This window comes from Heptranchias perlo, chromosome 1 (genome assembly GCF_035084215.1).
Source record: "Heptranchias perlo isolate sHepPer1 chromosome 1, sHepPer1.hap1, whole genome shotgun sequence".
NCBI classification, from domain to species: Eukaryota; Metazoa; Chordata; class Chondrichthyes; order Hexanchiformes; family Hexanchidae; genus Heptranchias; species Heptranchias perlo.
The window spans coordinates 170,705,240-170,730,043 of NC_090325.1; the positions used below are offsets into that span (position 1 = coordinate 170,705,240).

Below are 24,804 nucleotides of genomic sequence, written 5' to 3' on the forward strand. Positions count from 1 at the left end.
AAATGTCACTGTTCGTTGTGTAAAAATCACTGCCTTTTAAAGCTTATCCTGAGCAGAAATCATGTAATGCAAATGGTTTAAGGCCAGAAAAAATTGAGGAAAAAGAGCTCTTAAAAGAAACTATATGAATGGTAACACAGCTTTAAGGGTACTATCTCCATAGGCGATTGAAGACAAAAACCTCATCATGTGCTTTACATCAATGTGTAGTTTTTCATGAGTATAGAATTCCTTTAAAAGATCTTACATAAGAAAGGTTAGGGAAGGGAATATACCTTCCAATTTGAGAATGGAGACTCGGGTAAGTGCTTAAGTGTGATATATATATATATGTATATAAGATTTGTTGTGGATTCAAGGACTGCTTTAGCCCCCTCGACCCCTTACTCTCCCATTGTAACATTCAACTTCAAAGTTCTTGCCTCTATGACCCTGGCTGACAAATTATTATGAATGTTTATCACTATTAGAAATTTTTCCTAATAAAACTGGGTTTACATTATCCATATAGTTTAGTATTCTATACACCGTAATGAGCTCCCCTTACTAGGTTGCCAACTCTTGGAGTTATTCCTGGAGGTTTGATCATGTGACATCTGATCACATGATTATAAAATGTTATTGCATTAATCTTATAAAGGTTGGGTCCCCTGTAGTTGAATATATTTGTTCATAATTTCACACCATTGACTGTTGTGTGACAAGCTCCAAGAACCAGAAGGCCATCCTCGAAGAGGGGAAACCATGGGACCCACCACATTTCAGAGACCCCCTTCCTCCATTGCCGAGACTCCCCTGAATCACGAGCCGCCATCCTCATTCCCGGCTCTCCAGCCCTCTCCCGACTGCGCTCCATGCTGTCGCGGCACTTTGTGGGTGACGTCATGGAGCAGGGCGCAGGCGCACTGCGGTGGGAAATTTAAAGATCTGATCTCTCAGGCTGTTGGAGGCAGCGCTCGGGGGAGGAACCCTCGATTCCGGGAAACTCCTGGTCATTCCGGGAAGATTGGGAGCCCTAGCCCTTATCCACCTCCTTTCTTTGATGTGTTATGCAGTTTGTAACAAGAACAATGTGTAATGATTAATCACATATTTACATTCCGTATGTATCTATCCAAGGATCTGTGCTTGGCCCCTCCTATTTCTCGTCTACATGCTACCCCTCGGTGACATCATCTGAAAACACAATGTCAGATTCCACATGTACGCTGACAGCACCCAATTCTACCTCACCACCTCTCTCTTGACCCCTCCACTGCTGTGTTGTCAGGCTGCTTGCCTAACATCCAGTACTGGATGAGCAGAAATTTCCAACGATTAAACACTGGGAAGACCGAAGCCGTGGTCTTTAGCTTTCGCCATAAACTCTGTTCCCTAGCCACCAATTCTATCCCCCTCCCTGGCTACTGTCTCAGGCTGGAGCAGACTGTTTGCAACCTTGGCATCCAATTTGACCCTGAGCTGAGCTTCCGATCCCATGTCCTTTCCATCACCAAGACTGCCTACTTCCACCTCCGTAATATCACCCATCTCTGCCCCTTCTTCAGCCCATCTGCTGCTGAAACCCTCATTCCATAATTTTGTTACTTCCAGACTCAACTATTCCAATGCTCTCCTGGCCGGCCTCCCATCTTCCACCCTCCATAAACTTGAGATCATGCAAAACTCTGCTGCCCATATCCTAAGTTGCACTAAGTCCTGTTCACCCATCACATCTGTGCTTGCTGACCTACATTGGGTCCCAATCCACCAACGCCTTGAGTTTAAAATTCTCATCCCCGTGATCAAATCCCTCCATGGCCTCACCCCTCCTTATCTCTGTGACCTCCTCCAGCCCAACAACCCTCCGAAAACTCTGTGTTCTTCCAATTCTGGCCTCTTACGCATCTCCACTTGCTTCGCCCCACCAATGGCGGCCGTGCCTTCAGCTGTCTGGGCCCTAAGCACTGGAATTACCTCTCTAAACTTCTCTGCTTCTCCACCTCTCCTCCTTTAAGATGCTCCTTAAAATCTACTTCTTTGACCAAGTTTTTGGTCACCTGTTCTAATGTCTTTTCTTTTTTGGCTTGGTGTCAATTTTTGTCTGATTATGCACTTATTGTGAAGTGCCTTGGGATGTTTTATTACATTAAAGGCACTATATAAATGCAAGTTATCGTTTGTAGCTACAAATTTTAAAATATTTAAGGAATTCCTCAGAGTAAATCCTTTTAATATCCCTACTTATAAATATGCATAGGAAAAATACTGTACCAACTTAAAACAAATTCTAACAAATTTTAAAAGTAACTTTATAATGTATTAGTTAATTTTACTATTAAAGCTATTGTCTTTGCGACATTAATAAGATTATGCAGATGCCAGCCCCAATTGGGAGGTAAGTCAATAAAATGGTATGGTTATTTTGGTTTAATGTCACATAAATATTGTAGGCATTGTTTAAATAAATAGAATAATTATGGAGCCTTCTCCCTGGAGTATTTGTTTAACCAAGCCCCCTAAAAACTGCACAGTAAAAGATACAACACTTGCTGCTGAGTAGACATTTATCAGCAGTCAACATGGTGTTTGAACCAAGTTTTTAGAATGGGTTGTTCCAGATTATTCTAGGAACTGAGCCTGCTCCAAAATCTAAAATGGTGATGATATCCCTTGAACAAGACTGACCGCCCTCAGCTCCGACACAGTAGAATTGTTCAGTTACTTACAGATTTAGTCAAGGTAGCCATCCTCAAAAATTGATATTATCCTGATAACGGGTAGCCCAGGGTCTAAAAAGAAGTGACCACTGCAAAAAGCATTACAATTTTATTAAACTTTTAATCCCTTCTCTAATTTTCTCTCCTTACCTTTCTTCTCCCAAAGGCAATTACTTATGCTGGAATATGGTTCCATGGTCAGTAATACTTCATCCAAGTGTGTGAGCCTGGATGTCAGGGTGGTGTACTGTTGACTGTGGGGACTACCAGAACCGAACATGATCCTGTCTTCACTTGACATTCACACGTGCATTTTCTTCCAGGGATTGCTGAATAATGATCTGGAACAGGAACCCAGGCTGATCATTTTTTTTTTACTTCCTCCCGAGCCCAGGGGCACTGAGGGCAACTGTACTCCTATCACTATCCCAGATCATTCAGGACAGACCGCAGATGAAACCTGGCCTAATGGCTCAGTACCACAGCACAAGGTGTACTTGCATGCTAAGTCATTGAGGGAGAAATTGAAATGATAAACGTTATGTTCAGTGCCCAGCCTTAGGTACTACCTGAAGGTGACAACCTTGATTGGGAGGGAGGGGACAGCCACTGCATTGTAAATTCTTTTTTTAAGCATCCCCTAACATCTGTGAGCATCTGACCCATACAAACCAGGAATGTTCCAGGTTCGATCCCTGCTTAGTTAGCTGATCTCAGCTGGGGTGCAGTAGCGCCCCTACAATTGACTTCGGCACTCCTGAATGAGGGAGGTGAAAAATCAGACCGGGTTCCACACCTCATCACCATCCAGTGACCCCCCTGTTGGAAGAGTACATGTGGATACAGGACCAGGCTCAAAAGTAATGGCTCATGCAGTCAAATAACTTGTCAATACTCACGGCCTAGGCTCACACATAAGGAACGGCCACTAGTCTGAGGTACCGGAGGGCATGAAATGCACGTGAGACACTACCCTAACAAGGAGTCAATGCCTTCAGGACGGGAAGGAAAAAGAGAGAATTGGTGAGAATTTTCTTTTACAATTTCACAAAAAACTAACATTTAAAAAAATTGGATAGTTGGGTGGTATTTTTCGATTGATTATTTGAGATTAAAGTTTTATCTTGGGGTATTGCTTAAACAAGCCCATAAGAACTGCAAAGTAAAAGATATGGCATCTGCTGCTGAATAGACGTTTATTAGTGGTCAACATGGACTTTGAGCTGAGTTTTTCGAATGGGTTGTTCCTGATTCTTCCGGGAACTAGCCTGCTCCAAAACTTTTTAATACAGCCCCTTAAACTCAAACACAGTAGAATTTTTCAATTACATACATATGCATTGCTGTTAGCCATCCCCAAAAATGGTACTGTAAAAATAACAGCCTAGGGTTTCAAAATCAATTTCCTTAGGTGAAGAACTATTACAATTTTTTTTAAAAATGCAATTGTTTCTCAGCTTCAGTGTGTTATGCTGTACTACATATAGTAGATGCATTATTTTGTTGTAATATAGTATATGATGTATAGCATGACAAGTAGAAAACATTTATAAGTGCTTTATGAGCATCCCTCATAGTTTCTGCTAATAGAGATTCTGTACTGTATCTTATTCTCTTTGCTCTTTGGAGTAGGTTCCTCTTTATTAATTAGTCTCACAACATGTTATTTTACTCTCCTGTCATATCCGTAAGTGTGTTTTGTTTGGTTGTGGTGTGATTTTCTTTTTTGGTTTGGTGTCTGTTACGTGGGGAATGTGGTTGTATTTTGTTGACAATAGGTCAGTTAGAAAAAATTCTCCTATGTGAGCTGCAGTGAGAACATATCCTTTTTGAACTCAGCCATTTATCCATAATGATTTAACCCACAATAATTTGGGAGGTCCGCAAGGACTGTCCATAAGTGTGGATGGGGGTGGGGGGAGGGGGAGGATTGTTGCTCATTGGTGATCTGGTGGATATTGCAGTATTTTACTTCCACATGTGGCATAGGTTTTCACTCAGTAGCAGGGAAATTGTGAGGGATGATCAGTAGGGCATGTCTTATCAAAAGATTTTGAATATTCACAGCCTGTTAACTTTGTAGAGGTTTTTCTGGGCAGGAATTATGTTGACCATAAGTATTTGAAAACAACGGATAACCAAGAGGAAGATGTATTTGATGGCTGAAGACACTAACTTCTCTCTTACATTCTGAGAGAGTTTATGAAAAGCATTGTTATCTATGGATTATTTATTGATTCTTTCTTGCTACTCATAGTAAACACAGGGTTAAAATTGGTTACTGCTAACTGTTTTTGTAAGCTGCAGAGAATATATATTATGGTCTGGTATGCCAAAGGTGCTGATATGTGGGTGTTTACTACTTGCTGTGATCATTGTGGACTCATAGATAATGGGATTGCTCTTAGCCATTGCCCTTGGACAAGGACCCATCTCATAGGTCTTTCAAAGTGTTTGGAACTGGTGAGTCAATCAAGTGATTTAATTCAATAACAAGCATCCTGTGGGGCTTACAGTCCATGTTTGTTTGGAAGCTGTATTTATGTGGGTAAATGCTGTTTTGAATCCTGTAGATAGCTGACCACCTAAATGTAGTTATGAGAAATGCAGTTTTAATGTCCTTTTATGTTGGAATATCTTCAAAGGAATTTGGACGATATCTTGAGTGGTATTGCAGAATACAACCATCCACTTGGAGCCATCAGAGTACATGGATAATCAGAGGATTCCCTGGTAGCAGAAAGCTACACAAGAAGTAAAGGAACCAATTTTCTTATGTTACAAGGGTAAGCGTCTTTGCTGCTTTTATTTTGAGAATAATAAACTCTGTATCTATTATAAATCTACTGTTCTGTGTTCAATTCTGTTCATCTACCTGTTTAAATGTTCAATAAATTTGTCTAGTAATTTATAGCCTGAGGTGCAGTCTGATAGAGTGAATGTTCTTCCACCTACCAAAAAGGTCACGTGGCAGCACATGATATCTTCCAGTAAACTGGAGTACAGTGACAAGGGTTCTCTGTTCAACCCCTGGTCTCACCACATTTACCTAGATATTGGGCAGGTGAAGGCATACTTTGGGTCATAATGACATGAGGCCCATTTATAGGAGCAGGCTGTGACATTGAACCCCAAGTAAATACCTAGTGTCAAAATCCAAAACTGTAGCATGGGTTGAGATTACTAAGTATGATAAGCTGCTTTTCTGTTCAGGGGGGCCTGTATTGCTTAGATTGCTTCTTCTTGAAAGATGGGGGAAGTCTAGTTTAATTTTTTTGATTTAGTTTTGTTCAGTTGGTGAAATTGGAGATTGGACAGGTATTCTTCTGCATTTTTTTGATGATGCTGTGAGTTCAGATTTGTGTTGGTTCTTATAACATTTCACAAATTCATGATTTATTGGCACTAGGTTCAGCAATTTGAGAACCATTTTGAAGTTGCAAAAATGGGATAGTCTTGCTTGAGTGCTGGCATTTTGGGGCATAAGGTAGAGTCTATATGGTTTAGCACCATGTTTGTAGTATCACATAGTGTCCAGCTGTTCCATGTCACCTGTGAGAAAGGAGTCAAGCTCCCTTCTGAATTATATAATGGTTTTATCAATTGTTAGCAGAGGTATGTTCAAGGGTCTATATCCTCTTCTCCACTCTTTTGAATAATTAGAGTTTCCTTTGTGATTCAACACAAACATTATGATATCGCTGCTGAGTGCTATACCTTCACTTTTCTTCAACTTCATCTTTACCTATGGCTCTTGGGCCGGCTGCTCCTTAGGGAGCTCTTTTGCTGTGCTACTCTATCCTTGGCCATTCTTTGCCCTTTCTCCTCCAATCTTCTCTCTTCCACTGTGTAAGTTCTCCTGGCTCTAAAAGTGGGTGCATGTTGGCGCTAACTACAAGTTCAAGCTGCAAGTTTAAAGTTACCTGGGCCCACTGCCCATCCCCTGACCATGCCTGCTCTTTGTTTTTATCAGTGAGCACTGGATCTTTGCTCAAATTTGGCTTCCAAATTCCTAGACTTCTCTGCCGTCAAGACTATGTTACTCTACTGGACTACACTTCAAGATTCAGCTGCTGTGACTCTGATCTTCGATTCAGTTGCTTAAGTTTTAAGGTAACTTTGTCTAGCTTACAGCCCATCCCCCATCGCTGCTCTTACCTGCTGAGCTTGTGACTGTCCTACTGGTTTTTCAGCTTTATTTTGCTACAGTGTGGGTCCTGGCCAGAAATTCACTCTCCTGGGCCAAAGTCCATATCTGGGTCTTATAGTGACTTCCCACTTCGCCACTGTTTTTCTGCCCCATGCTCGATTCTGCACACCTAGCTCTTCATTTCCACGGAAATACCTCCAGCAGTGCGCCGCTGATACTCTACCCTTCAAATAGCTTCTGGACTCACTTGCTCTCCGAACCCGGACATCAGTTCGTCCAAGCTGACTCCACCCTGCCTACATCAACTTTATCCCAGCAAGGGCCCTCTGACTCTCTCCTATTGTCTCCTCTTTATTCCCCGTTTATTACCAGGACATATCTATCCTAAACTTGCTATGTAACCATGCTTATGTAACTTGAGTTTCCCTTTGCCCAGCGCATTTTGGCTGCCGCTCCAGATCCAAATCCATCATTTCTATTTCGCTTTTTTTTTCTCCTCCTGGGTCCCTCTTTCCTGTCGTCATACCTCCTTTCATATCTCCCCTCTAGGGTACTTTGCCCCCCCAAATCCATACCCCAACCCTTCACCACTCCTCAATCTTCCTACTCTCCTGCTGCTATCCCAGGCTTGACTCCCTCTTAGATGAACCTACAGCTTTCCTCTGTGTCTCTCTTGGAATCCTCCGAAAGGCCCATCGACGCACTCGTCGCTGCCTTCTTACAAGGAACAACCCAACTGCCCCATTCTACTCTGTCACTGACCTGCACGCCTGCTGGGGGCTAATCTTGTCAACCTCCTTCCCATCCCATTCACCCCCCCCAGCGCTGACCCTGCGGACTCTGCCAGCGGATCAGCTATCACCACCCCTCTCCGCATCTCCCTCCAGAATGTCCGTTCACTTGTGAACAAGGCCTTTGCCATCCATGTGGATGTTTGCGTCGACATCATGGTCTTGACAGAAACTTGGCTGACAGGTGATGACACCGTCCCCCTTAATGATGCCTCCCCGCCTAGCTATACCTTCCACCACTTGCTCCGCCCAGACCGCTGCAGTGGGGATGTGGCCCTTATCATCAAATCACACCTTGGTCTGTTCCCCTCCTCCTCTGATACCTTCTCATCCTTTGAGCATCTCACCTTGTTCCATCCCTCTCGCCTCTCCTTCAAAATCCTCATTCTCTGTCTCCCACTCAAGTACCATGCCAAGTTCCTCCCTGCTTTCATCCTTCAGCCACTGCACCGAGCAACTTCTCATCCTCGGTGATTTCAACCTCCATCTCGACTCATCACGCCCTCTCTCCTCTCAGTTCATTGCCCTCCTGTCCTCCCTTAATCTCTCCGTCATTATAAATTCCCTACCCTTATTCATGGCCAACCCCTCGACCTTGCCATCTCATGTGACTTCTCTACTCCCATCAAGTCAATTACAGATAAGGCCATCTCTGAATACTTCCTTATATCCCTCTCCACTCACATCCTTCTTCCCCCTCCATCCTCACTTTGAACATGTGCGAGACCATCCGTTCAGCTGCCTCTGCCACTTCCCTCCCTTCCCCATGCCCACCAAACCAAATTTCCTCTAAGGTTCCCCACTGCCCTTGCCCTGAACTCGCATCTTTCTCCAGTTTCTCTCCTATCTCCCTTCCTACCCTTTCCGAGCTCAACTTGACCATTTGACCCACCTCCCGCTCCCTTGACCCTATTCCCACCAAACTACTGACCATCTTACTTCCCTTCCTGGCCCCCATGTTAGCTGATATTGTTAACGGTTCCCTCTCCTCAGGTACTATCATCCTCCCCTTCAAATCTGCCGTAATCACCTCCCTCCTCAAAAAAAACCCCTATTGACCTTTCTGTCCTTGCAAACTACCACCCCATCTCCAACCTCCCATTCAAAGTCCTTGAACGTGTTGTTGCCTCTCAAATCTGTGCCCATCTTTCCCGTAAACTCCATGTTTAAACCCTACCAATCAGGTTCCAATCTGCCACAGTACTGAAACGGCCTTTATCAAAGTCATAAATGACGTCCTATGTGACTGTGACCGTGGCAAACTATCCCTCCTCATCCTTCTCGACCTGTCTGCAGCCTTTGACATGGTTGAACACACAACAACTACTTGCATTTATATAGCGACTGTAACGTAGTAAAACATTCCAAGGTGCTTCACAGGTGCATTATCAAACAAAACATCACCTATCTCCACCCCTGCCTCAGCTCATCTGCTGCTGAAACCCTCATCCATGCCTTTGTTACCTCCAGACTTGACTCTTCCAATGCTTTCCTGGCCGGCCTCACATCTTCCACCTTCCAATAACTTGAGCTCATCCAAAACTCTGCTGCCCATATCCTAACTCGCATCAAATCCCATTAACCCATCACCCCTGTGCTTGCTGACCTACGTTGGCTCTTGATCTGGCAACTCCTCGATTTTAAAATTCTCATCCTTGTTTTCAAATCCTCCATGGTCTCGGCCCTCCCTATCTCTGTAACTTCCTCCAGCCCAACAACCCTCCGAGATCGCTGCGCTCCTCCAATTCTGGCCTCTTGCGCATTCTCGATTTTAATCACTCCACCATTGGCAGCCGTACCTTCAGCTGCCTAGGTCCTAAGCTCTGGAATGCCGTCCCTTAAACCTCTCCCCTCTCGACCTCTCTCTCTCCTCCTTTAAGATGCTCCTTTAAACTTATCTCTTTGGCTAAGCTTTTGGTCACCTGTTCTAATATCTCCTTATGTGGCTTGGTATCAAATTTTGTTTGATAATGCTCCTGTGAAGCACCTTAGGACGAAAGGCGCTATATAAATGCAAGTTGTGGTACAGCAGGGTAGGAATAATCCTATTATTGTTTCAGAAACTGCTTAGTTTGTTGTGTGAACAGGGGAGTTATTTAGGAGTGTCAAGGAAGGATATGTTGAGTCTTCAGTGGTAGAGTCTGGGAGGGTAGTTTTAAAAAAATTCTCAACAAGTTTCACTCCTTACCTCCTCTCCTATAGGCACCAGGTACTCCTTGCTATAATAAGGTTCCACGGGCATTGGTTGCCTTTGCCCAATTGTCCATTTTTCATGTGTGAGCTTTGATGGAGTGTTGGAAGGATTTTCAAGCTGGAAAAGGGGGAGAATTCTAGCTGAGCTCAATTGTACTAGTCGGCCAGTAGGAGGCAGTGGTCAGAAAAGAACACCGTCTGGAAGTCGGTGGATCTAACCTTAAGCGTTGGGGACACAAATAGGAAGTCTATCCTGGAATGGCGCTCCGTCTGTCTGTATACTGGTCCAAGAAGGAGCCTCTTTCCTGCAACTGAAATACTGAAAAAATGTGTATAATCTCCATTCTGGCATTACATTTTCAAGACAATTTGTTTTGCAATTCCAACTTCACTCCTGAGTCTTCATTTTTGCTATAATTCTTTGTGAGGGACCTTGTTCAAATGAAAATTAAAATCTGGGGTGTCAAACACGACTTGTGGGCCATGATACAGTTTAATCCGGCCCACAATGTCCTGCGCTTAGTGTTACCGTATAACTCGTAATGGCATATGTCCTGTAATGGTATATTGCTTCTCACAGTCCGGGAGAACTGCGGTTCCTAAACTTCGCACCGCAGCAGCAGCCCCCCCACCCGCAGGCACAGAAAGCCGGCGCTTGCTTAGAAATGACCGGAAGGAGAAGGGGAAGGAGAGAAGGATCATGCAGAGGTGCGGTGCTAGAGAGACTGAGATTGGACTGGGGGGGAGGTGACACGGGTTCCGGGGGGGTCAGAGACTGGAAATAGAGGCTCGGGGAGAGAGGGAGTGTGGGGATCAGGGGTCGGGAAATTGGGGCTCGGGCGGGGGGAGAAAGAGGGAGATAAGGGTCTGGCTGTCGGGTGAGATTGGGATCTTGAGGGGTGGTGGGGTGGGGGAGGAATGGGGTGGGTGTGGGGCCCAGCATCTTTTGCAGGGCTAGGAGTAGCAGCAGCAATGTGGTGAGTAGGAGCGGTGCCGAGAGAAGAGCAGTCAATAAAGGGGTGTGAAACCTCGAGACCTTACTGGTGGTCAAATGGGGAAAAAAAAGACTGATACTGAGGATTCTCAAGGTACTCAGGGAGCATCACAAGCTCCAATACATGGACGAGATTTTTTTAAATTTCAAAATATACTTTATTTCATAAAATTTAAGGATACACACAGTTCAATATAAAAATCACAATTCCAAGCAATACAGTCCAAAATAATACAATATAGATCGGACACAATACGATCCCACTATTACAATTCAAAACAAAGTACATATCTTATGATACATGCTGTACAATACAAAGGTGGGATGGCCTTACACGGTGGCCTTTCCCCAAACAGCCTTTGCGTAGGCCACACCTCGCTTCAGTGCGTCCCGCAGCACATACCCCTGGACCTTGGAGTGTGCCAGTCGGCAACACTCGGTCATGGACAGCTCCTTCAGCTGGAAGACCAGCAGGTTTCAGACGGACCAAAGGGCCTCCTTCACCGAGTTGATGGACTTCCAGCAGCAGTTGATATCTGTCTCGGTGTGCATCCAGGCGAACAGTCCACAGAGCACAGAGTCCTGTGTTACCGAGCTGTTGGGAATGAACCGGGACAGATACCAATGCATCTCTCTCCACACCTTCTGCGCAAAGGGGTAGTCCAGCAGGAGATGGACGACAGTCTCATCCCCTCCGCAGCCTCGAGGGCAGCTTGCGGCGGCGCTGAGCTGCCGTGAGTGCAGGAAAGACCGCAGTGGAAGGGCCCTTCTCACCACCATCCAAGTTGCATCCTGGTGCCTGTTGGTCAGTTCCGCCACGAGACCTTCTGCCAAATGGCTTCGACCATCTGGTCGGGGAACTGCCTGATCGGATCCACCCTCTCCTTTCCCTGCAGGACCCCCAGAACATTCCGTGCAGACCACTGTCTGATGGCCTAGTGGTTGAAAAGGTTCCTCTTTGGGGCATTGGGGACGCCCCCCCCCCCCAACCCAACCTAACCCCCGGCTGGGGGTTTGTATATGGTGTCCCTGCGGATGTGGACCATCTCGGACCTCCAGACAAAGTGGAAGATGGCTCGGGTAACTGTGGTGGCGGGAATGGGCCAGACCTGGGCCACGTAGAGCAGCACTGCGAGCACCTCACACCTTATCACCAGGTTTCTGCTGGCCGTGGAGAGGGAGCACCCCCCCCGCTCCCCCCTCCACATACCAAGCTTCTGTTTGGCCTTGGCAACCCGCTCCTCCCAGTTCTTGGTGCAGGCCTGGGGCCCCCTGAACCAGATCCCCAGCACCTTCAGGTAGTCAGACCTGATGGTGGAGAGGACAAAGGATCGGGTCTCCCACCTGCCAAAGAACATGGCGTCGCTCTTACTGCGGTTCACTCTGGGGTGTCATGGTCCTCAAACCTGTTAGTTCCTTGATGTTCTCTGGGGTCAACAGTCTCACGTTCAGCTTCCGTATCCCTCTGCCCGCCTTCTGGTCCTCCTGCGGTTGACAGTCGGCCAGTAGGAGGCAGTGGTCAGAAAAGAACACCGGCTGGAAGTCGGTGGATCTACCCTTAAGCGTTGGGGACACAAATAGGAAGTCTATCCTGGAATGGTGCTCCGTCTGCAGGGTTGCTGAAAATGTTGTGAAGCTTTGCGTCTTTCGCTGCTTGGAGTTTGGACGTGTTGTCCAGTATTCCGTCGGCCCTACTAGATCATTCAGCCGCAACGATGATGCAGTTGAAGTCTCTGGCAAGAACGACTGGCTTGGAGGTCGCCAGCAGCATTGGGAGATGCTGAAAGACCTTCAGCCACTCGTTCTTCTGAGGGTCGGGGTGTACACATTGATCAGTCGGAATGGGGCGTTCTTATACAGAATGTCTGCAATGAGCTGGCGGCACCCCACCACCACCTTAACCTCGGGTGATGGTGAATTGGCCTCCTCGCAGCAGAATCCCCAAGCCCGAGGAACAACTATCATTGCTTCCTGACCAGATTGACTGCCCCTGGGTCCACATGCGTGACCACTGCCGGTAGTTGTTGAGGTACTCCTGCAAGAATAGCAGGTCCCCTTGACCCCGGACAGGTAGTTCAGGGTCGCAGAACATCGCAAAGTTGATTTAACACTACGTACGTTGATTGATGCGATTATTAAAGCCATTTAAAAAAGGACAAAACTTAAGGTCCTACAATTACATCAATCCAGTTTCTACGTTACCCTCTGTTTCCATCCCTTGGTCCAGATTCTGCATTTGTGTGGTGTGCGCGAACTGCTGGGCACTCCTTGGGCTGAGGAACGAGGTCTGCCCTCCCTTGGGGGAGTGTCTGCGCTTGGGGGGGGTCGTCGGTGGGGTCTAGTGGGGTGATTTGCCCATGAGATCCACGACCGGGTCCAGCTTCTTGGCCTTCGCTGGTTGTTCGCTCTCCGTGACCATCGTGCTGCTCCTGGTTGCCTTGGAGTTGGGGGACCTCGCTCTCCACGTCACTTCCCCTGATGTCCTGGAGATGGGGGACCTCGTTCACCGCGTCGCTTCTCCCAGTGTCCTGGAGTTGGGGTACGCAGTGTGTGTCCCTGGTCACTGTCGCGTTTTGCTGCTTCCTTTGATGATGGCTGGGTGTCCCCCCTTTTTTCATTTCGTCAGCTGAGGAGTGGCCACGGTTGTCCACTGGGGTCTTTAAACGCCTCTTGCTGCTGATCCCACCTTTGGTGTCAGTTCCACTGCTGCTACGGGACTGCCTCTTTCTCTTTTCCTGCGTGGTTCATCCTTCTTTCGCCCCTGGTTCACCTTCCATCGGCTCTGCATGCTCAGGGATAGTCTCGGGGTTTGGCTGGTTTCCCTGAAGCTCCCTTCCTGCTCTTTGTCCTCCTCCTGGTCGTTGGCTCTTTCACAGGGGTCCACGGCATTGGAGGGGGGGGGTGCGGTCTGACCTCCTCTGGGCCACAACTGCTGCTCTCTTCTCCTGCGTCATCTCCTTCTCGCTGCCTGTACATAGCTGTGCCTGGTTTGGGCAGGTCTTGTACAGATAACCAGTCTCTCCACATAGGATGCAGCACTTGGCCTTCTGACAGTCCAGTGTCTGGTGGCCCTCCTTCCTGCTGTTCCTGCAGATCATCACCTTGCAGGAGGCTACCTCGTGCCTGGGTTTGCCGCAGGGGCGACGCACTCTGGGCTGCCCCTGATACACCATGTACCTATGACTCGTCCCCATCACGAAGCTTGAGGGGAGGTGAATGATGTTTCCCTCGTCATCCACCCTCAGCATCGCCTTGATGCTTCTCTTACTCGTCCAGATCCCGAACTTTTCCTCAATGTCGATGTTCCGATCCGCTCCATCCATGTATCTCCTGAGGAACATCGGCACATCCACGACGGGCACATGCGAGTTGAACACATGGACCATCAGCGTCTGTTCCTTCTCCAGCAGGAACATGATGAGCGGCTCCGCGGTGAGGAGCGACAACGGCCCTTCCTGCCCCTTGAAGACCTGGAGCATCTTTTGGCATCCTGCAACGTCCCTGAAGGTCACGTCAAAGTATCTGCTCCTCAGGAAATCTTGCAGGCATAAGATGTCCGTGACCTTGAAACCACAGGTTTCGAGGAGAACCTTCTTCACAAAGACATTTTGTTGCCACGGTGAGGTTCCTTCACCCGTCCTTGCAGTCAGCCTGACGGTATTTTGCACCCCGAGTTCAGGTGCTCGGGTAGCCCTTGTCACCATGTTCGCTGCGATTTAGTTTTCACTTTACTGGGAAAAGGTATTAGACCAGTCTCCAGCCAGCATGGGGATCTACGTCAGCAAAGCTTAAACTAGAAATAGCTGATTCTACTTGATCTGGAGCCTTCTGGATCATGGGATCTCCCCTGCCAGGTTAAACTTCATCGGCTACAATACTGCCACTGTGCAAAGCATGATGCAAATGCAAGAAGGCTGAATACGGCCGGCCCACAGTAGTGCTGTGCAGCTGGAAGGAGCACTAGAGCGCTCCTGCTCCTCCACACTCTACAGAAAGGGAGGTGAAAAAAAAAATTCCCTACCATTTCTTTCGTGGCCTCCAGTAGTCCCTTTAAGGACCGTTGTTTAGGCCGCTGTAGAACTGGAAAAACTTGTACGGCGCTGCTCTACCTAGTTTTTCACGCATTTTGCAGAAGGGTCTTAAAACAGGTATAGGACCCTTCTTTGCATATTTAAATTGATCCACCGCTGATTTCAGGCGACTGCCAGGGATGCCTAAAAACAGCGAGGGCCATGCCGCCGGCGCAGATTAGGTGAAAGACTTTGCGCCCAGAAACTGGTATACACTCAGCCTGTTTTATGCTCAAAAAACAGACAAAAAGCATAACAATTTCTACCCCAGTGTGTCCAAATGAATGTGGCCCACGTGCCAGGATGTTGGATCAGGCCCACCATATAAATTGTGCTTGACACCCCTGGTTAAGATAAACAATATTAATTCAGTTTTCCTCTTCCGCTAATTCCTTCTGAAAAATTTCCAACAAATCTGTTATGTACAATCTATATTTTCACAACCCATTTTGCCTCTCACTTATTATACTTGATCCTAATCGATAACTGCAGTATTTTACTGTTTTTTTATTTGTTCGTGGGATGTGGGCGTCGCTGGCAAGGCCAGCATTTATTGCCCATCCCTAATTGCTCTTGAGAAGGTGGTGGTGAGCCGCCTTCTTAAACCACTGCAGTCCGTGTGGTGAAGGTTCTCCCACAGTGCTGTTAGGTAGGGAGATCCAGGATTTTGACCCAGCGACCATTACTACCATTGTTATCAAGTTAACAAGACTTTGCAATAGCTAAGAAAAAGGGGATACAGTTTTTTGAACTTTAGGGAAGAAATGTGAGGTAACACTGATATTGGCTGCTGGAGAAATATTAAACCAGGCCTTAGTGAAACAGAAAATTTAAGTTTTGCCTGAATGCTTAATTTGCTGATAAATTGGGTGTGATACAAAATGTTCCATTTTAGTTAACTGGGTGCAATATCATTTTTTTTAAAAGCAGTAAGTATTCTACAAATTAATTTTGACTTCATAGTCCCTTGGCAAACAAGTTTTCCTTAAACATCTGCACTGTTAGAAAAAAAGTCTAACTGCATCTTTCCCTGTAAAATGAATGCCAATTAATTATGAAAAAAAAATGAATTTAAAGAAAATCTTAACTGGGTAAACATTTTGAATGCATAGTCTAATTTCATCATTCACACTGCTTCTAGCTGTACCAGAATCAAAGCACAAAGGAATATAGTGCACCACTACACCCATCTTCTTAAACCTCCAGCTGAAAGCTGGCCGGTTTGGTGTGTTTGTCTCTTTACATAAGAACATTACCTCATTCTTTACTTAATTAACTTTAGCATATGGTGTAAATAGAATATATTACGGAGATCCATGGGACATTTCTCCCATATGGGACAATTCATAATTCCCTTGTGATGTTGTCTCTTATGAGTTGCCGCATCAGCCAATTTGTAGGAATTAAATCCCTGCTTTACTGCCAGAACTCCATTTTTAATGAGTGGTTTGAGCATACTGGAATTATGCTCCAACTTGTGAAGTTTGATCATGTTTCACAGGTCAATGGCACACATACAGGATGGGTTTGTTTTTACATCTGTCACTTTAGGGATGCATGAACCAGAGGGGTTAAAGGTGTGCTTGATCAACTGTAGCAAACTTTTATTTTAATATTTTGTGTTGGAGAAAATACATTTAAGCTTAAAATTTTATTTGTTTACCTGAATTAACATACAGCAAAAGTACAATTAACAAGAATTTTCTGAAACAGATAAGATACCTTTGTGGATTTAAAAGAAACAGTAAATTTATGCTTATACTTCCCTGAACATATTGAACAATATAGTATATACAACAGTCCATAACATACAGTTTATAACAGTACTTCAAAATAAAATGTGCTTGATTTACACACAATCACAATAGCTACAGTCAAACATTCTGTATCTGTCTCAGTATCTGACTATATGTTGCTCTATTTGCCAATTCCTCAGCAGTTCTGCTGCTCCCATGTGGGTAAATTCTGATGAAACACAGAGATATGAGGTAATTTGTTTGATATTTACAGGTTTCAAGTGCTATTCCTGGAATTACTACACAACATTTATATACTTCTCCCCTTTCCCCCACCTATGGTAACTCATTCTTTCTCCCTCTTCAATTCTGCACACTGAACTACTCTATTTATACGACTGCTTGTTACCAGTCTGTATTTGTGTTGTTTGTTTCTTTCAATCATGGTATTTTGTCTTTCTCTTAGCTTCTTGCTCTTCATGTCTCTCCCTCTCAGGGCTCACTGTTCTTCATCTTCTCTCCCCGCCACCCCCTCCCCCACAAAAAAAAGAGGGAGAGGGGAATTCAAGGAATTTAGTTAAAAGGGATTTGTCTTGTCTTTTTTTTTGTCCTTAAGGTTTTTGACAGTGTAACCATTATGGCTGCATTTTATGTTTGTTCTGAAATGTGATTCTTTGATCCGATTGGCAACGACATGATTGATTAAAAAAAGAACTACATTTATATAGCACCTCTCAAGACCTCAGCACATCCAAAAAGCCAATGAAGTATTTTTGAAGTGTTGTAATGTTGGGAAATGCAGCAGGCAATTTGTATACAGCAAGGTTCCACAAATGGCAATGAGATAAATGACCGTGTAATCTGTTTTTTTTTAAGTGATGTTTGTTAAGGGATAAATATTGGCCAGGACACCAAGATCACTCCACTGCTCTTGTTTGAATAGTGCCATGGGACCTGAGAGGGCAGCGGGGCCTCAGTTTAATGTCTCATCCGCAAAACGGCACTTCTGACACCACAGAGCTGCACTGAAGTGTCATCTTGGATTATGTGCTCATGTCCAGGAGTGGAGCTTGAACCTATGATCTTCTGACTGAGTCAGGAATGCTACCACTGAACCAAGGCTGACACCAAGCTAACCATGATAATATCACATGGTTAGCACAGACCAATCAGAAATCAAAATAACGCCCAACATTCATAGAGACACAAACTTATTACACATCCTTGATTAAAAACAACAACTTTCATTTACATACCACCTTTAACACAGTAAAACATCCCAAGGTGCTTCACAGGAGCATTATCAAACAACATTTGACAACCGAGCCACATAAGGAGATATTCGCGCCAGTTAAGTGCCAGGCAATGACCATCTCCAACAAGAGAGAGTCTAACCACCTCCCCATGACATTCAACGGCATTACCATCACCGAATCCCCCACCATCAACATCCTGGGGGTCACCATTGACCAGAAACGTAACTGGACTAGCCATATAAATACTGTGGCTACAAGAGCAGGTCAGAGGCTGGGTATTCTGCGGCGAGTGACTCACCTCCTGACTCCCCAAAGCCTTTCCACCATCTACAAGGCACAAGTCAGGAGTGTGATGGAATACTCTCCACTTGCGTGGATGAGTGCAGCTCGACACCATCCAGGACAAAGCAGCCTGCTTGATTGGCACCCCATCCACCACCCTAAATAGTCACTCCCTTCACCACCGCCGCACTGTGGCTGCAGTGTGTACCATCCACAGGATGCACTGCAGCAACTCGCCAAGGCTTCTTCGATAGCACCTCCTAAACCCGCCACCTCTACCACCTAGAAGGACATGAGCAGCAGGCACATGGGAACAACACCACCTGCACGTTCCCCTCCAAGTCACACACCATTCCGACTTGGAAATATATCGCCGTTCCTTCATCGTCGCTGGGTCAAAATCCTGGAACTCCCTTCCTAACAGCAATGGGAGAACCTTCACCACACGGACTGCAGCGGTTCAAGAAGGCGGCTCACCACCACCTTCTCAAGGGCAATAAGGGATGGGCAATAAATGCTGGCCTTGCCAGCGACGCCCACATCCCACGAACGAATAAAAAAAATATTAGGACAGGTGACCAAAAGCTTGGTCAAAGAGGTAGGTTTTAAGGAGTGTCGTAAAGCAGGAGAGAGAGGTTGAGGGGTTTAGGGAGGGAATTCCAGGGCTTAGGGCCTAGGCAGCTGAAAGCCTGGCCGCCAATGATGGAGCGATTAAAATCAAGGATGCGCAAGAGGCCAGAATTGGAGGAAAGCAGAGATCTCGGAGGATGGTGGGGCTGGAGGAAGTTACAGAGATAGGGAGGGGCGAGGCCATGGAGAGATTTGAAAACAAGGATGAGAAACAACAGACAAGAGCATGAACCACAGGTCCTCTTGGATCTATGTGCTTCCTAATTAAAACTTTTGGATGATACACAATTGAGATCCTTTCTGCCGCTCAGTTAGACATAAAAGATCATGTAGCACTATTCAAAGAAAAGCATGGAGTTCTCGCTAAATCAACACCTCAAAAAACAAATTATCTGATCATTCATTCATTTGCTGTTTATGGGACCTTGGTGTGCTGTCATCTTTGCTTATGTAACAACAGTGGCTGCACTTCAAAAGCAATCCATTAGCTGTCAAGCACTTTCGGTGTTGTGAGGACATAATGGGCCAAAATTTGCTGTCAAAATAACGGTGAATGTAAGGAATCTTACGACACCAGGTTATAGTCCAACAGTTTTATTTGAAAATCACAAGCTTTCGGAGCTTACCTCCTTCGTCAGGTGAGTGAGTGAAAGGTTCTAAAATCGCATAGCATATATTAGGCTGGGAGACGATCGCACCAATCAAAGGTGTCGTTGGTGTTCAGACAGGTTAGCCACGGAAAACATTACATCCCAGTATATTGAATACACAATGGGTCAGATTACAAAGCCAGAGAGAGAAAGAGACCCGAAAGGCAGAGAGAGAGAGAGAGAGAGAATGTCCAGTTGTATTAAAAACAGATAACTTTTTTTCTGCTGGTGGGGTTACGTGTAGCGTGACATGAACCCAAGATCCCGGTTGAGGCCGTCCTCATGGCTGCGGAACTTGGCTATCAATTTCTGCTCGACAATTTTGTGTTGTCGTGTGTCTCGAAAGCCGCCTTGGAGATCGCTTACCCGAAGATCGGTGGCTGAATGTCCTTGACTGCTAAAGTGTTCCCCGACTGGGAGGGAACCCTCCTGTCTGGCGATTGTTGCGCGGTGTCCGTCCATCCGTTGTCGCAGTGTCTGCATGGTCTCACCAATGTACCATGCTCCGAGGCATCCTTTCCTGCAACGTATGAGGTAGACAACGTTGGCCGAGTCACAGGAGTATGAACCATGTACCTGGTGGGTGGTGTCCTCTCGTGTGATGGTGGTATCTGTGTCGATGATCTGGCATGTCTTGCAGAGGTTGCCGTGGCAGGGTTGTGTGGTGTCGTGGACGCTGTTCTCCTGAAAGCTGGGTAATTTGCTGCGAACGATGGTCTGTTTGAGGTTAGGTGGCTGTTTGAAGGCGAGTAGTGGAGGCGTGGGGATGGCCTTAGCGAGGTGATCGTCGTCATCGATGACATGTTGAAGGCTGCGGAGAACATGGCGTAGTTTCTCCGCTCCGGGGAAGTACTGGACGATGAAGGGTACTCTGTTGGTTGCGTCCCATATTTGTCTTCTGAGGAGGTCTATGCGATTCTTCGCTGTGACCCGTCGGAACTGTTGATCGACAAGTCGAGCGTCATATCCCGTTCTTACGAGCGCGTCTTTCAGCGTCTGTAGGTGTCCATCGCGTTCCTCCTCGTCTGAGCAGATCCTGTGTATTCGCAGGGCCTGTCCATAGGGGATGGCCTCTTTGACGTGGTTAGGGTGGAAGTTGGAAAAGTGGAGCATCGTGAGGTTGTTCGTGGTTTTGCAGTAGAGTGAGGTGCTGAGGTGCCCGTCTTTGATGCGGTTGAGTGAGGTGCTGAGGTGCCCGTCTCCATCAAATAAAACTGTTGGACTATAACCTGGTGTTGTAAGATTACTTACATTTGTCCACCCCAGTCCATCACCGGCATCTCCACATCACAAATGACGGTGAAGCTAATGACACTCGCCGTTATTTATGGGAATGCTACAGCAACTTCAGGCGATGGGCAGATGCGCTTAAATGCGGGAATCCAAAAGTTGCTGTCCGAGATGTGCTGCTCCACCGTTAGCTTCGTGAAAATGGCATCTTACTGTCTGCCTCACCATTGATATACATTGAACGGTGTGAAGTTGCTGCATTTGCATGGTAGCTACAAAGTAAACTCGCCACAGAGAGTTATGTCTTGTCCATTTCAGGCGAAGTACCCTTTTAATTATGTGATAAGTGTTAATTACTGCCAGTCAACCCCTCTGGCACTGAAAATGAATTATTACAAGTGTGGAGTCTCATCCCTTCAGGTTTTAATTGTTGTTAGGGATTTTAAAATTTGTTTTTTTTACTTTTCCTTTGTCTCTTTTTTCTCTCTCTCTTAATCCAATCTTTCTTTCCCTCTCTTTATTTCTCTTTCTGTACCTGATTTGACATTGAATTCACCCACTCTAATTTACACTTCCTTCTCAGTCCCTGTGTTGTTAATTTCACAATCTTTCATCTGATTGGTTAAGAAGGTACACAGTTGCTTGCCCTGTTCATTCAAGTCCTAGATGTCGTTTCCCTCGCTGCAACGTTATCAGCTCACACTTTCAGCAACTGTCCATGCAAAAAAATTAAAAACCTAATCATGCAAGGGCAAGTCTAACTAATGGCAGATGCTGTTAAATGCCCTGCCATAGCAAATTATGGCCCATTAAGATGCCATATAAATGCAAGTTCATTCTTTACAGCTCTCATCAATCGTGTCTTGTAAAAGCTCCTTGGCATGAGAACATATAAAGGTGAGTATGGAAAGAGAAAAGGCCAATTCTCTTTCCATATTAACCTTGCTCCTTCCAATGGACTGTATACAATGTGCATGGTCTGGGATTCTTACCAACTCATTTAATCTTTCAAGGGAGGTGAAACTTCCAAGTCTGCGCCATCTGCAACCACACTACTAACAACACTTCCCTCTCCTGCTTCCCTTCTACTCTCCTACAATCACTGCACCACACTTCATTCCACCTCCTACTCTCACCATTATTGCAACCGTCACTTCCCCACACATTACATCTTCCACACAAAATATGAACTATTCCTCCATGACAGGAATATTCTCAAAAACTCGCAAGGCTGTCACTAACGCACTCCTTTCTTGAACAAGGTCCTGCACAACATGCAGCAGGAGGCGGCGACCGGAGAAGGCTGAGCCTGCCTGCACACCCTGTGGAAAAAGACATGTGGCCCTCATGGGTGGGGGGTGAGTCATGGCCATGGTGAGTAACAAAGCTGGTGAAGACATCGTGCAGGGTTTCTTCACACCTTACTGTCTTTTTCCCTTATTACTTCTATCTCATCCTACACTGTCTGCATGACAAACTGCAGCTGCTTTCACCAGCCACTTCACCCACTGTTCTCCCTCCACATTAAAAGCTAATCCTTGTCCCTCTCTTTCATTTTAGGTGCCGAAAATGTGGACTCCCCTCTGCCACTTCAGGAAGAGGAGATCAGCGTCACTCGATCTGACCCAAGCCAGCACTAGCTAAGAGGCTGGCACCACACATACTTTAGAAGGTAGGTTAGCAGAGGGGTCTTCGCGTGGTGAATTAATGGCGAGAAGTGTGCAGGTGCTAGAGCAGGGGGATAGGACGCCACAGGTGCCAGCACGCTGGAAGGCATGATCGCATACTAGTTCTGCTGTAGAGGACTCAGATGCTGACTTCGAGCACCCAGTTTACTGAAGAAGGCTGATGGGCATACATCAGGAAATGCCAGGTGCACTGAGCAGCCTGCAGCAAGCTTGCACACAATGGCTCAAAGCATGGAGAAGTCCAGCTCCAACTTGGGTCGGGGCTTTGTACAAAGCCATTCTGTCCAACATGGAGTGAGTGGGTCAGCTCTACGAACACAACAGTTGCGCCCACCATGATGGAACCACTACTGACAGCTCCAACAACTTCCAATAGCAGCACACACTGCTGCCATGGAAGCTCAGGCAGCTGCCATCTTGTGCTGATAGTGGCTTCCAGAGCATCATGTCACTCCTGTACTCTGTTCTCGTGCTGGTCCGGTCCACACCGAAATGCTGCAGTCTGCAGTTGGACCGTCAAAGCCCAGAGCTGCTCGAGGTCGCCCACCAAGTATTCTCAATGGAAGGCTCAGCAGCCTTCTACCTCCCAAGCTGTAGCCACTGGAAATATACTTCGTAGGAGTACTAGGATAGGTAAACGAGCACACAAGACGGGCACTAAGGGGTTGTACAAGGGTGACTTAATTATTCCTGTAAAATATTATACATAGATGGAATTGAGTTGTTGGATTACATTTTTTTTTCTAGATTTGGTGTTGGTATTAATATTTGTAGTGAAGTGAGGGCAACATCCATAAAGCTGGACTGAAGGAAGGCAATTGGATGGTGGTGATAAGGATTGCGAGACTGTTGGCGTATTGGGGATGGGAGGCTTTAAAGACTTTAACCAGAGAATCAATTAAATAAAGGGTGAATGTTAGAGATCAAGATCAAGTAAAGGAATCAATTTTGTACAAAAAGAATCCATTCATATTAAATTCCATTTTATATTAAACTCTATAGTTAAAAGCCTTAAACTAAAAGCCTGCAAATGTAGCTGGCAGTGCATGCCAGAAGCAGCCTGCTTTCTAGGTCAGGCTACACATGTTTACATGTAGGCCTAACTCTATTACTGTTTCTGTATGCCTAGATACTAAGTTATCTGTAGTGAAGCCACAATAATACATTCTATGCTTTACTAGACCCTAAACACCATTATTCTCTGTTAACTTTCGGGACTATAGGACATCAGAATAGAGATAAATGTTTAGGACACCTGGAGCATCTTGATAAAGGCTTGTACTAGCTGGTATCGAGTGTGTGTAAAGGGACATGGAATGCAGAATGCATATGGATTAATGCACCTAGAAACAGTACATATGATGTGAAATCGTAGCCATAAATTAGAAGAAGTTGGAAAAAGAAACAGAAGAAGAGGGATGGAGGAGATTGAGCTCAACTGATTGTAATGTGTTCTTCTACAGTAAAACATCTCTTGTAATCTCAGTGTTGGCTGTAAGTGTATGTTCATTTAACCCTTAATAATCTTGCAAATGTTTAACTCCATGTCTCGAACTCATTCTTAGCACACAGACTGCAGCCTCTGTCTATATAATTACAAAAATATATCTTAAGAGGGATGGTTCGCGTGATGAGTTGCTGTCTAAGAGCTCTGGCTACTCATGCTCTTCCTCCTCTTCGTGCTGCTCTTTCTCCTCCACTTGTTGCTGACTGGGTGATTGTAAGGGCTGGTCCCTCGTTATCACGATGTTATGAAACATACAGCTCCCAACCACAAATTTAGAAACGCGGTCAGGGCTGTGCTGCAGAGCTCCTCCTGAATGGTCTAGGCAGTGGAAGCGTTGTGTGAGCACGCCAACTGTCTGCTCAATAATGTTCCTGGTGGCAGCATGGTTCTCGTTGCAGGCCAGCTCTGCGGCTGTGCTCAGGTTCCTGAAGGGAGTCATGAGCCATGTCCGAAGGGGATACTCCAGTAGACAGCCTGTGATCTAATGGCCTGGTTGGAATAAAGGCGGTACAGAGGACTGGCGCAGGTTGAATGAATTATAACTGCTGCCAGGAAACCAGGCGTAGACCCGCACGATGTACTGTCTGTGGTCGCAAAAAAGCTGCACATTAAGGGAGTGGAATCCCTTTCTATTCAGAAAAATGCCAGGATGTCACTGATGTTACCTACTGCAGCCTGGAATGAGCGTGTAGCAGAAAAGGTAAGGGCCACTGTAAGAGCCATGGCACGAAATAAGTGCATGCATGCCATATTCGATCCATTATGCCTGTAAAATGTAAACAATTTTACAACACCAAGTTATAGTCCAGCAATTTTATTTTAAATTCACAAGCTTTCAAGGAGGAAGCCTCTGAAAGCTTGTGAATTTAAAATAAAATTGCTGGACTATAACTTGGTGTTGTAAAATTGTTTACAATTGTCAACCCCA

The 24,804-nt window shown here is 45.8% G+C and overlaps 2 long non-coding RNA genes across 3 annotated transcripts in view; one reads left to right on the top strand and one right to left on the bottom strand.

Moving 5' to 3' along the window:
* The window catches only part of LOC137327760 (uncharacterized), a 27,391-nt gene continuing 2,587 nt past the window's right edge, over positions 1–24,804 (top strand). The window contains exons 1-7 of one of the 2 annotated variants that reach the window (XR_010964548.1): positions 1–301; positions 2,866–3,722; positions 5,345–5,485; positions 6,673–6,812; positions 21,944–22,055; positions 22,242–22,353; positions 23,593–24,072. This is a non-coding gene — a long non-coding RNA (uncharacterized lncRNA). Of the gene's footprint in view, positions 302–2,865; positions 3,723–5,344; positions 5,486–6,672; positions 6,813–21,943; positions 22,056–22,241; positions 22,354–23,592; positions 24,073–24,804 lie in introns of those variants that run through there. The other variant, XR_010964546.1, reaches the window with a different exon arrangement.
* LOC137327771 (uncharacterized) overlaps positions 16,786–24,804 on the bottom strand; it is an 18,964-nt gene continuing 10,945 nt past the window's right edge. Inside the window, exon 3 of the long non-coding RNA XR_010964549.1 lies at positions 16,786–16,862. This is a non-coding gene — a long non-coding RNA (uncharacterized lncRNA). The remainder of the gene's footprint in view (positions 16,863–24,804) is intronic.